The following is a 9,659-nucleotide window of genomic DNA, read 5'->3' on the forward strand; positions in this document are numbered from 1 at the left end:
CAGAATGGGTACAGTGCAGTACAGCTCAATACATACAATTGTTAAGGGGATGCAGACCAGAGAAAGACTTCCCCCATTTTCAATTCATCATATGTACACGACTTACAGATAGACAGTACTGCTACATCTATACATTTATGACATACCAGATTTGCAAATACAGTACTGTTTGTGATACAAAAAGTGTCCAGAAAAAGAGTGTATATACATTTGACGTCGAAACTGTATACATTGGAGGAGGTTGGGTAGGTGGGGTGGGGTTGGGTGGGGTGGGGGGGGGGGGCTGTACATTGGAGGTGGGGGGGGGGTTGGGCAGGGGGGGGACAACTGGGTTAGGAAATGTTTCAACTCATTCAGAACGCAGCGGCCCGCCTGATCTCAAACCTACCGAAGTCGGCCCATGTCACCCCACTTCTTAGGGACCTGCACTGGCTCCCCATTGCTGCACGAATCCGCTTCAAGGCCCTCGACCTAGCATACCGTGCGGCAAAGGGAAGCGCTCCCGCCTACCTCCGGTCAATGGTTTCTAACTACACACCCTCAAGACCCCTACGCTCTGCATCTTCTGGCCGCCTCAGACCTACTCCTATCCAAGCTCCGGGAGGGTCATCAAAGAGAAGTCGCCTATTCTCAGTCCTTGCCCCAAAATGGTGGAATGAACTATACCCACCCCAGTTAGGACAGCCGAAACACGTCCAATCTTTCGCCGTCGACTAAAGACGCACTTCTTCAACCATTATCTGAATAAAAAAAATAAAATCAAACCCTAACTAACCGTACTGTCATGCACTTGTCCTAATAAACTAACCAGCACTCAACACTTTGATGAACATTGTTGCTCAGCTTGTGCCCTTCCTGATGGCTTGTCGTACAGAACATGTAAGTCGCTTTGGATAAAAGCGTCAGCTAAATGACTAAATGTAAATGTAAATGTAAATTTGTAGGGGCCATGTTTCGAATTGCAGTATCCCGTATAGGTGTTCTTTGAGGGTGTTTTTGAAAGTGGGTAGTGATTCACATTCCTTTACAGCTTTGGGTAGGGCGTTTGTTGTGAAGGATCAGATTAAACCGAATATATATATTTATTTATGGATATATATTTAATAGTATTTGTATATCGTTTGATATCCCTTGTATATTCCTTGTACATATACACTGAATATCCCTTTATTCTACTATAGCCCATAATAGTTCATTCTCTTATTGGACAAAAGGACCAGGCGCCAGGGACAAGCCCCTGGCGTTCAAGTTCAAAGGTACCGACGAGACATGCCTTTACTAGCCTTAGCTCCGCGCAGGAATACGGCTACCGAAAGCAGAGCGGCACTACTTGTCCACCGTGCATATAAATATGGCGCAAGAAATGTAGAATTCCTCTTAGTCCTTTACCCTTCTACCCAACTAAGTAACAAGACGTGAAGCCTCACCCCACGATACCGCGTGCGGTGTAGTACGGCCTGTTTGGCCTTAGAATAGAAGTGAGACCTTGTGCGAATTAATAGCTGAATTGCCAGAGTTTGGCACGTATTTCTATTAAGTAATAATAGTCTATTATGTATGGTGCATCGTTCGGTTAGAGTTCTAAAGTGAGCAGCACCCCCATCGTTTCCTCGCGTTATCTAGAGTCTTAACCAGGCTGGGCAGACCACGCGTGGTGCTTTCATCCGAGGAGTTCTGGGCGAGGACGAGTGGACCTGCACATTGGATTACCTACCCCGACGACTGCTGAGCCCTATACGGCATGGAATATCTATTTGCTTTGGTGCTTTGATTTGTGGAGCGGATAATCGCCAACACCGGTGAGTGTTGGATTTACCCCGAGAGGAGCCAAGGTGAGACGGCGCTCAGACCAGACTGAGGTCGCCTCGCTTCTTCTTCGTTGTGGACCGACAGCGACAGCTACAGCTATCGTCTACAAGAGAGCCCAAGTGTATTCATCTGTGGATCAAGGTTCCACGGGCACTGTTTTCTGTACCTGAATTCTCCCTGGAAATCGTTGACCAGACGGGATACAGCCGACGGCTCTCCTAACCCCCCTACTGGCTTACAACCGGCGGGACCCCTTCAGTATATTATCCAGCTATAATCATTAAGTGACCATCGCTATAATCCCCTAAGAGCCAGGTTGTATACTTGCTTCCTGTGTAACCAGAGATTGGACATTCAGTGTTGATTTGCATACGAGTACTCATTTGCCTTACAAGAGCATTCAATTCAAATCATAAATGTAATAAGTAATTATTATATGTACCTTTTGCTATATATTAAATATTTGACTATTACCTTTGTGTGGACCTGATTTCATATGTGGGAAAGTGTTCATCATACTTAGATATCGTGTACTGTATGGCCAGTAATTAAAGTACATAAAGCGGTAGTGGTTTAATGATACCATACTTATCAATACAGTCAGGGAATTGTACCCCTCAGTTACAGCGTTCCACATTGATGTGGCATAATTGCGAAACGTGTTTAGTTCATTGTTTGAGCCGAATCTGGGTTTAACATGATTTGTTGAGCTTCCTCTATAGTGGTTGTGCTATTCACTGACCTTTGGGAAGTATTTTGACATGTACATGGGTACCTTAGTCGTATAGTGTATCTTGTAGACCAGGCCCATTGCAAGTTGCTGTACTCTGTCGTCTACTCTAAGCCATCCTAGGTTGTCAAAGTGGGCAGGGGTGAGGTGGGTTCTGGGGGTAAGGTCAAGTAGTAGTCTGACCAGTTTGTTTTGTGATGTTTGTAATTTAGATTTAAGCGCCTATGAGGTGCTTTGGTACCATGAGGTGCACGCATAGTCGTAGTATATTGAATGAGGGCTCCTGCCAGAGTCTTCAGGGTATTCTTGTTTCTTGAGAGGAGATCCGGTACAAGAATCTAGTTCGTTAGTTGACTTTTTTTATTACATTGGATGCCATTTTGTCACAGGAAAGATTTGCCTCTAGGATGGAACCCAGGTAGGTAATTTCGTCTTTCCTTGTGACAATATTGTCACCCATGCACTGCAACTGAGAAGCCGTCGGTCTTGCTGAGTTTGTTATTTGAACCGAAGAGAATGGACTCTGTTTTGCCCATGTGTAATGATAGTTTGTTATCAGCGAGCCATATGCAGATTTTGCCTATATAGTTCCGAGCTGAGGGTTTTTTCAACCTGCAACTTGTTCTTGTCAGAGACCAGCATGGCTGAGTCGTCCGCAAACAGGAACAAGTTGCAGTCACAGGCTGACGACATGTAATTTGCATAAATTAGGAAGGGTAGCGGTCCTAGTATGCTTCCTTGTGGAACACCACAGCTCACTGTGAGGGGGGGGGATAGAGTATACAGTTTACCTCTACCATCTGTTCTCTCCCCTCCAGGTAGGATTGCATCCAGCTCACTGATAAGCTATCAAAATCAATTGCTTTTAGCTTGTCAATCAGAATGGAGTGATTGACAGTATCGAAGGCCTTTTGTAGGTCCAGCATGACCATGCCGCAGTATTTGCCCGCGTCCACCTCTTGTTTGATGTGGTCGTTCAAATAGAGGAGGCATGTGTCAGGGAGCAGCTAGCTATATAGCTTAGCACAAGGGCTGGAAGCAGTAGGGAGCAGCTAGCTATATAGCTTAGCACAAGGGCTGGAAGCAGTATAGGGACCAGCTAGCCTATAGCTTAGCACAATGGCTGGAAGCAGTAGGGAGCAGCTAGCTATAGCTTAGCACAATGGCTGGAAGCAGTATAAGGACCAGCTAGCTATAGCTTAGCACAAGGGCTGGAAGCAGTATAGGGACCAGCTAGCCTATAGCTTAGCACAAGGGCTGGAAGCAGTAGGGAGCAGCTAGCTATAGCTTAGCACAAGGGCTGGAAGCAGTATAGGGACCAGCTAGCCTATAGCTTAGCATAAGGGCTGGAAGCAGTAGGGAGCAGCTAGCTATAGCTTAGCACAAGGGCTGGAAGCAGTATAGGGACCAGCTAGCTATAGCTTAGCACAAGGGCTGGAAGCAGTATAGGGACCAGCTAGCCTATAGCTTAGCACAAGGGCTGGAAGCAGTAGGGATCAGCTAGCTATAGCTTAGCACAAGGGCTGGAAGCAGTATAGGGACCAGCTAGCCTATAGCTTAGCATAAGGGCTGGAAGCAGTAGGGAGCAGCTAGCTATAGCTTAGCACAAGGGCTGGAAGCAGTATAGGGACCAGCTAGCCTATAGCTTAGCACAAGGGCTGGAAGCAGTAGGGAGCAGCTAGCTATATAGCTTAGCACAAGGGCTGGAAGCAGTAGGGAGCAGCTAGCTATAGCTTAGCACAAGGGCTGGAAGCAGTATAGGGACCAGCTAGCCTATAGCTTAGCATAAGGGCTGGAAGCAGTAGGGAGCAGCTAGCTATATAGCTTAGCACAAGGGCTGGAAGCAGTAGGGAGCAGCTAGCTATATAGCTTAGCACAAGGGCTGGAAGCAGTAGGGAGCAGCTAGCTATAGCTTAGCACAAGGGCTGGAAGCAGTATAGGGACCAGCTAGCCTATAGCTTAGCACAAGGGCTGGAAGCAGTAGGGAGCAGCTAGCTATAGCTTAGCACAAGGGCTGGAAGCAGTATAGGGACCAGCTAGCTATAGCTTAGCACAAGGGCTGGAAGCAGTATAGGGACCAGCTAGCCTATAGCTTAGCACAAGGGCTGGAAGCAGTAGGGAGCAGCTAGCTATAGCTTAGCACAAGGGCTGGAAGCAGTATAGGGACCAGCTAGCCTATAGCTTAGCACAAGGGCTGGAAGCAGTAGGGAGCAGCTAGCTATATAGCTTAGCACAAGGGCTGGAAGCAGTAGGGAGCAGCTAGCTATAGCGTAGCACAAGGGCTGGAAGCAGTATAGGGACCAGCTAGCCTATAGCTTAGCACAAGGGCTGGAAGCAGTAGGGAGCAGCTAGCTATATAGCTTAGCACAAGGGCTGGAAGCAGTAGGGAGCAGCTAGCTATAGCTTAGCACAAGGGCTGGAAGCAAGCAACTAGCCTATAGTTTAGCACAAGGACTGGAAGTAGGGAGCAGCTAGCGCTCTGTAAAAAAATTAACTCTGACGCACAGAGATGAAATTGATGAAATTGATTGGGTGATGGTGTTGGAGGTCTGACCCCCCACCCTGACCGCCTGGGGTCTTTCACTCAGAAAGTCCAGTACCCAGGCGCTCAGGGCGGAGCTCAGACCCAGCTCGATCAGCTTGTCCACCAGTCTGGTGGGGACTATGGTGTTGAACGCTGAGCTGTATGAACAACAGTCTCACATAGCCCCCCTTCTGACGGTCAAGGTGAGAGAGGGTGCTGTGCAGTACCTGGGAGACCGCGTCGTCAGTGGACCTGTTTGTCCTGTATGCAAATTGCATAGGGTCCATATCACTGGGGAGGGAGGCACAAATGTGGTCCTTGACCAGCCTCTCGAAACATTTCATGACCACAGAGGTGAGTGCCACCGGTCTGTAGTAATAACTGTGAATTGAACTTGCATTGCTGCACTATAGTCCATCCGTTGCAAGTCAACGCCCCCCCCCCCCCCCCCTCCATCCATTAACTCAACTGGACTGTCACTGTAATATTTATGTACAGTTGTACAGTGTCCCCCACCCACCCCTCCTACCCAACCCCCCCACCCACCCAACCACCTCCAATGTACAGTCAGATTGGTTATTTTTGGTTGAGGTTGAAAAAGCTATGTTGATTCAATATTTAATTACAGATACCATTTCAACATTTGAAAAACTGTCGTTGAATCAATTTAGTAGATTCCCCCTCCCCTCCTCCCCCTCCCCTCCCCTTCGAGAGGGTATAGTCCTAAGCAACTCGCGAGACCTAGAAGATCTCACGGGACTTGAGGTATTCAAACGTAACTTTGGCGCGATGGATGGTGTCTTCACTGACTGGCTTGACAAATAGTCTGAGCCAAACTCCTTGGTAAGTCATTGACAATATTATGTATTATGCCATTCACATACCATAATCTTGCTGTCATCGTTTGACTACATGCTACTTTGTGAATTATTACCGTGGTGGCAACTAGTAGGCTAGAACAAAGCTTGTTAGCATTATTAGCTAACATGCTAGATGGTATACTTAACTGGTAAGTGAGTTCTTATGGGAATAGTATGATTCCGTTCAGATACCATCACCGGGCTGTTATCGTTTGACTAAATGTTATCTCTGTGCCGTGGCAAATAGTTTGGAGCTTGTTTGAGCAAATAGTGATGCATATTATTATAGCTACTAACGTTAGCTAGCTAGCATGCTAGCTAACGTTAGTCTGCCATTTTGTTTCGTGATTAAAATGTACGTTTTTAATAGTTACATAAGCATTGTTGTAACTAGTGTTAACAAATACTTTATTATAGTTCAATTGTGTTAAACTTGGGACACAGCCATGGCTCTATTTTATTTCGTTTTGTATGTGAGGCATTTTAGCTTGCAGTTGTTGTGTTGCATTGTGTGTCTTCAGCACAAAGTAATCCCTTGCTGAGGGTAAGATGGTTTTCTGTCTGCTCAGACTCAGAATACTTAATTAACATGATCTGTGCTTCATAAAAAACAGATATTATTTATCTGGTTTTGGTTATTTTGCACAGTAAATACTTATTCAGGCCTACCTGCAATTCAGAATTTAATCCAGCAGGGCGGCAGTGATGTTCATTCTGCCTTTTGTTATATATAAAAAATGGGGCTTTGAAAGACTGATATATTTGAACTTCTAGCTCCTGCTACTCTAAACATATATATATATAATATACACAGTCTTGATAAATTGCATACAAGGTTTTTTGAATATTTTGATCGTCTTCTTTTTAGAATTCGCTGGCAATCATCGCCGCTATCAAGGTGAGTTAACTAACACATTCTCAAATCATGTTTTGTTTTTACCACCAGACATGCGCTAGGTATATGGAGCTAGGTACACTTGCTACTGTAGGTTATATGGTGCTCATTGATAACTACTTGGATGGTGCTTATTTTTTCCTTATTTTGTTAATTATGTTGCTCTTTCTCTAGGAATGCCAATGTATAACTCCAGCCCCTATTACCACACTGCCATTGATTCAGCTCAGTAAGTATTATCTTTCAATTCAATATTGTCTCTCTCTCTCACCCCACTTCAAACTTCACACCTTTATCTGTGTTTTCATCTCTGTCTTTCTGTCTCTCTCACCTCGACCCCCTCCACTTCACACAACACCTACATTGCCAAAGCCTTTGTCATTTGATGACACAGCAGTGCTATGTCTGTCTCTCCCTCTATCTCCGTCTCCCTCTCTCACTGGCATAACATTTTTATTGTCGTATTCAATATTTCAGAGATTCTTCGCCAGAGGAACTTGAAGCCATTCCTGAATTACCACCAGAGACCAGCAGTTGCACGCAGGCAGAGACTGCCTGTAGCGTGAGTTGAATTTTATACACAAGTTCACTGGTGTTTATTCTTATATAAAACGTCTCTAAAGACGTATGTTTACCTTTGCATTGATTGGCGGATTTTTGACTGAAGACATTGGATTTTTCCTGCTCTCCCATCCAAGTCCCAGGTTGTAATGACGTAATCATGACACTTAGTTGATTTTGAGTAGACAATTACTCGTTGCATCTGGGCTCATAGTCATAGCCATATAGGAATGACCGCTACACCGTCGCGCCAATAGCGGCCGAGGGAGGGAGAGTTAAGCGATTTCTTTGTCATTCAGACAGATTCTCCTATCTGCACCTATCTGACACGTATAGCCACTGATGGTGGAGAAGTGCTGTCCAATTAGCCATTTTGGGGAAATTCAGGCATAAAATAATATTCTGTTGTGTGTCACTGTCAAACAATCCAATATTTCAGAGATTCTTCGCCAGTTGCGGGAAGTATGTCACCACCTGAAGACGCAGACCACCACCTGAAGCCCATGTAGAATTGTGAGTTGAATTTTATACATGATAGATCAGTGGTTCTCAAACTTTTTACACCAAGTACCACCTGAGAATGTAGCTGGCTCTCCAAGTACCACCATATGACCGGTGTTAAAATACAGTCTATTCAGCTATGCACAGTTCACGCAGGAGGCAAATGTATTCCTAATACCATTATTTATTGTTAACTTTTGTCAGACACAGCCACAATGTACAAAGGGATAGCACTAGAACTAGCAAACGCTTCCACACAACTCATACAATGCAAGGGGCATTGAGAACATAATAACTAACATTCTCACATAGCAAGTGAGAAAATTAAGAACAACTGTATTTCAGCAAATGTACTTAATCTCTATATCTCTCTCTCTCTCTCTCTCTCTCTCTCTCTCTCTCTCTCTCTCTCTCTCTCTCTCTCTCTCTCTCTCTCTCTCTCACACACAGCAAGCAATTGTCCATCATTCTCTCTCTCTCTCTCTCTCTCACACACACTCACACACGCACACGCACGCACACACACACACACACAGACACACAATTATTTTGTTACAAAAACTTAATTTCCTGCATTCTGGTGCAGGACTTTTTGAAATTTTACCCTTTAAATGCCAGTTTGTGTGATGGCATCACAAATTATTGTTAAAATAAACACACAAAGTAAAATATGTTCAATAGGATAGGAGCCCCGCATTTAGTGATCTAGGAGGCAAGTATTTTGTAATAAGATCAGATAGATAGAGCAATCACAAAATAAAGAAATGAGGCTCATCGTGCTCGCAAGCCACTGTCTAAAGTCTAATTGTGTTCTCAGAGGGATGACACTGGTGATCTACACCTCTACCAGAGGCCAGCAGCCAGAGGGGGACCCTGCTGACCACAAGGCCATCTGAATCATCCTATGCTGAATTGACATGGATGGTATCTCCCTTAAGCTGATGTGAGTATAACTTCCATGTACAAACACAAACACACCCACTCTATCTATATCTCTCTTCTAGGACATGTCATCATCATCAAACCTTTATTTAATTCTTGGGAGAACAGTAGGGTTGTAAAAAAAAGTGTAAACATCTTCAAATCATTATTAACACATCCACGCTGTAAAGGGTTATTGCCCGCCATGCTTTGACCACCAGATCTCGCGAGTAGGGTCGAGCTGCAGACTCGGAGCCTCGGTCCAGATTGGAACTTCCGCCCTGCCACAGGACTATTACTCCTGTGACAGGGCAATGCGCTGATTGGCGGAAAGTACGGAAGTATCTCGAAGTACGTCTGACGTATCTCGAATTACGTCTGATGTTTCTCTACGTTAGCGAACATTAAACGTTGTATTCATAAAATATCTTTGATCTCAAGTGACTACCTGGTAAAATAAAGGTAAAATAAAAATAAATAAAAATAAATAAAATAATATAAATTCAGCAGCATGGGGAGGGCCGGGGGGAGGGGAGGTACAGGTAGTAGAAGACATAGTTATAGTACAGTGGAGAAGTAAAAATAGAATAAAAAGGCAGTGGAAACAATATACAATATTATTAACTCTAATAATAACACGCCTCGCGGGCTCATTATAATACGAGAGCCGTGGGTCTGCATTGTATAGAGCGGATCCCCCGGCCGTATTCAAGCGCTGGAGCGCTTTGCCATGGATAAAACTGTATTAATATAGTAGTAATAATAGTAGTTGGCTAGTTGCGCGCTTCTGGCCACCTCCCGCAGTGCGCGCATACACACATACTGTCTGTAGCCTATACAGTACGTGCAAAATTAGTT

The 9,659-nt window shown here is 44.8% G+C and overlaps 1 long non-coding RNA gene across 1 annotated transcript; it reads left to right on the forward strand.

The window, feature by feature from the left end:
- Positions 1–5,842: 5,842 nt before the first annotated feature.
- On the forward strand, positions 5,843–8,778 carry LOC311239150. The gene is made up of 6 exons (XR_014620420.1): positions 5,843–5,906; positions 6,792–6,821; positions 6,993–7,047; positions 7,296–7,380; positions 7,819–7,892; positions 8,698–8,778. It is a non-coding gene; the product is annotated as an uncharacterized lncRNA (long non-coding RNA).
- Positions 8,779–9,659: the final 881 nt, after the last annotated feature.

The sequence above is a fragment of the Notolepis coatsorum genome, assembly GCF_963971535.1.
Source record: "Notolepis coatsorum genome assembly, chromosome: 13".
NCBI classification, from domain to species: Eukaryota; Metazoa; Chordata; class Actinopteri; order Aulopiformes; family Paralepididae; genus Notolepis; species Notolepis coatsorum.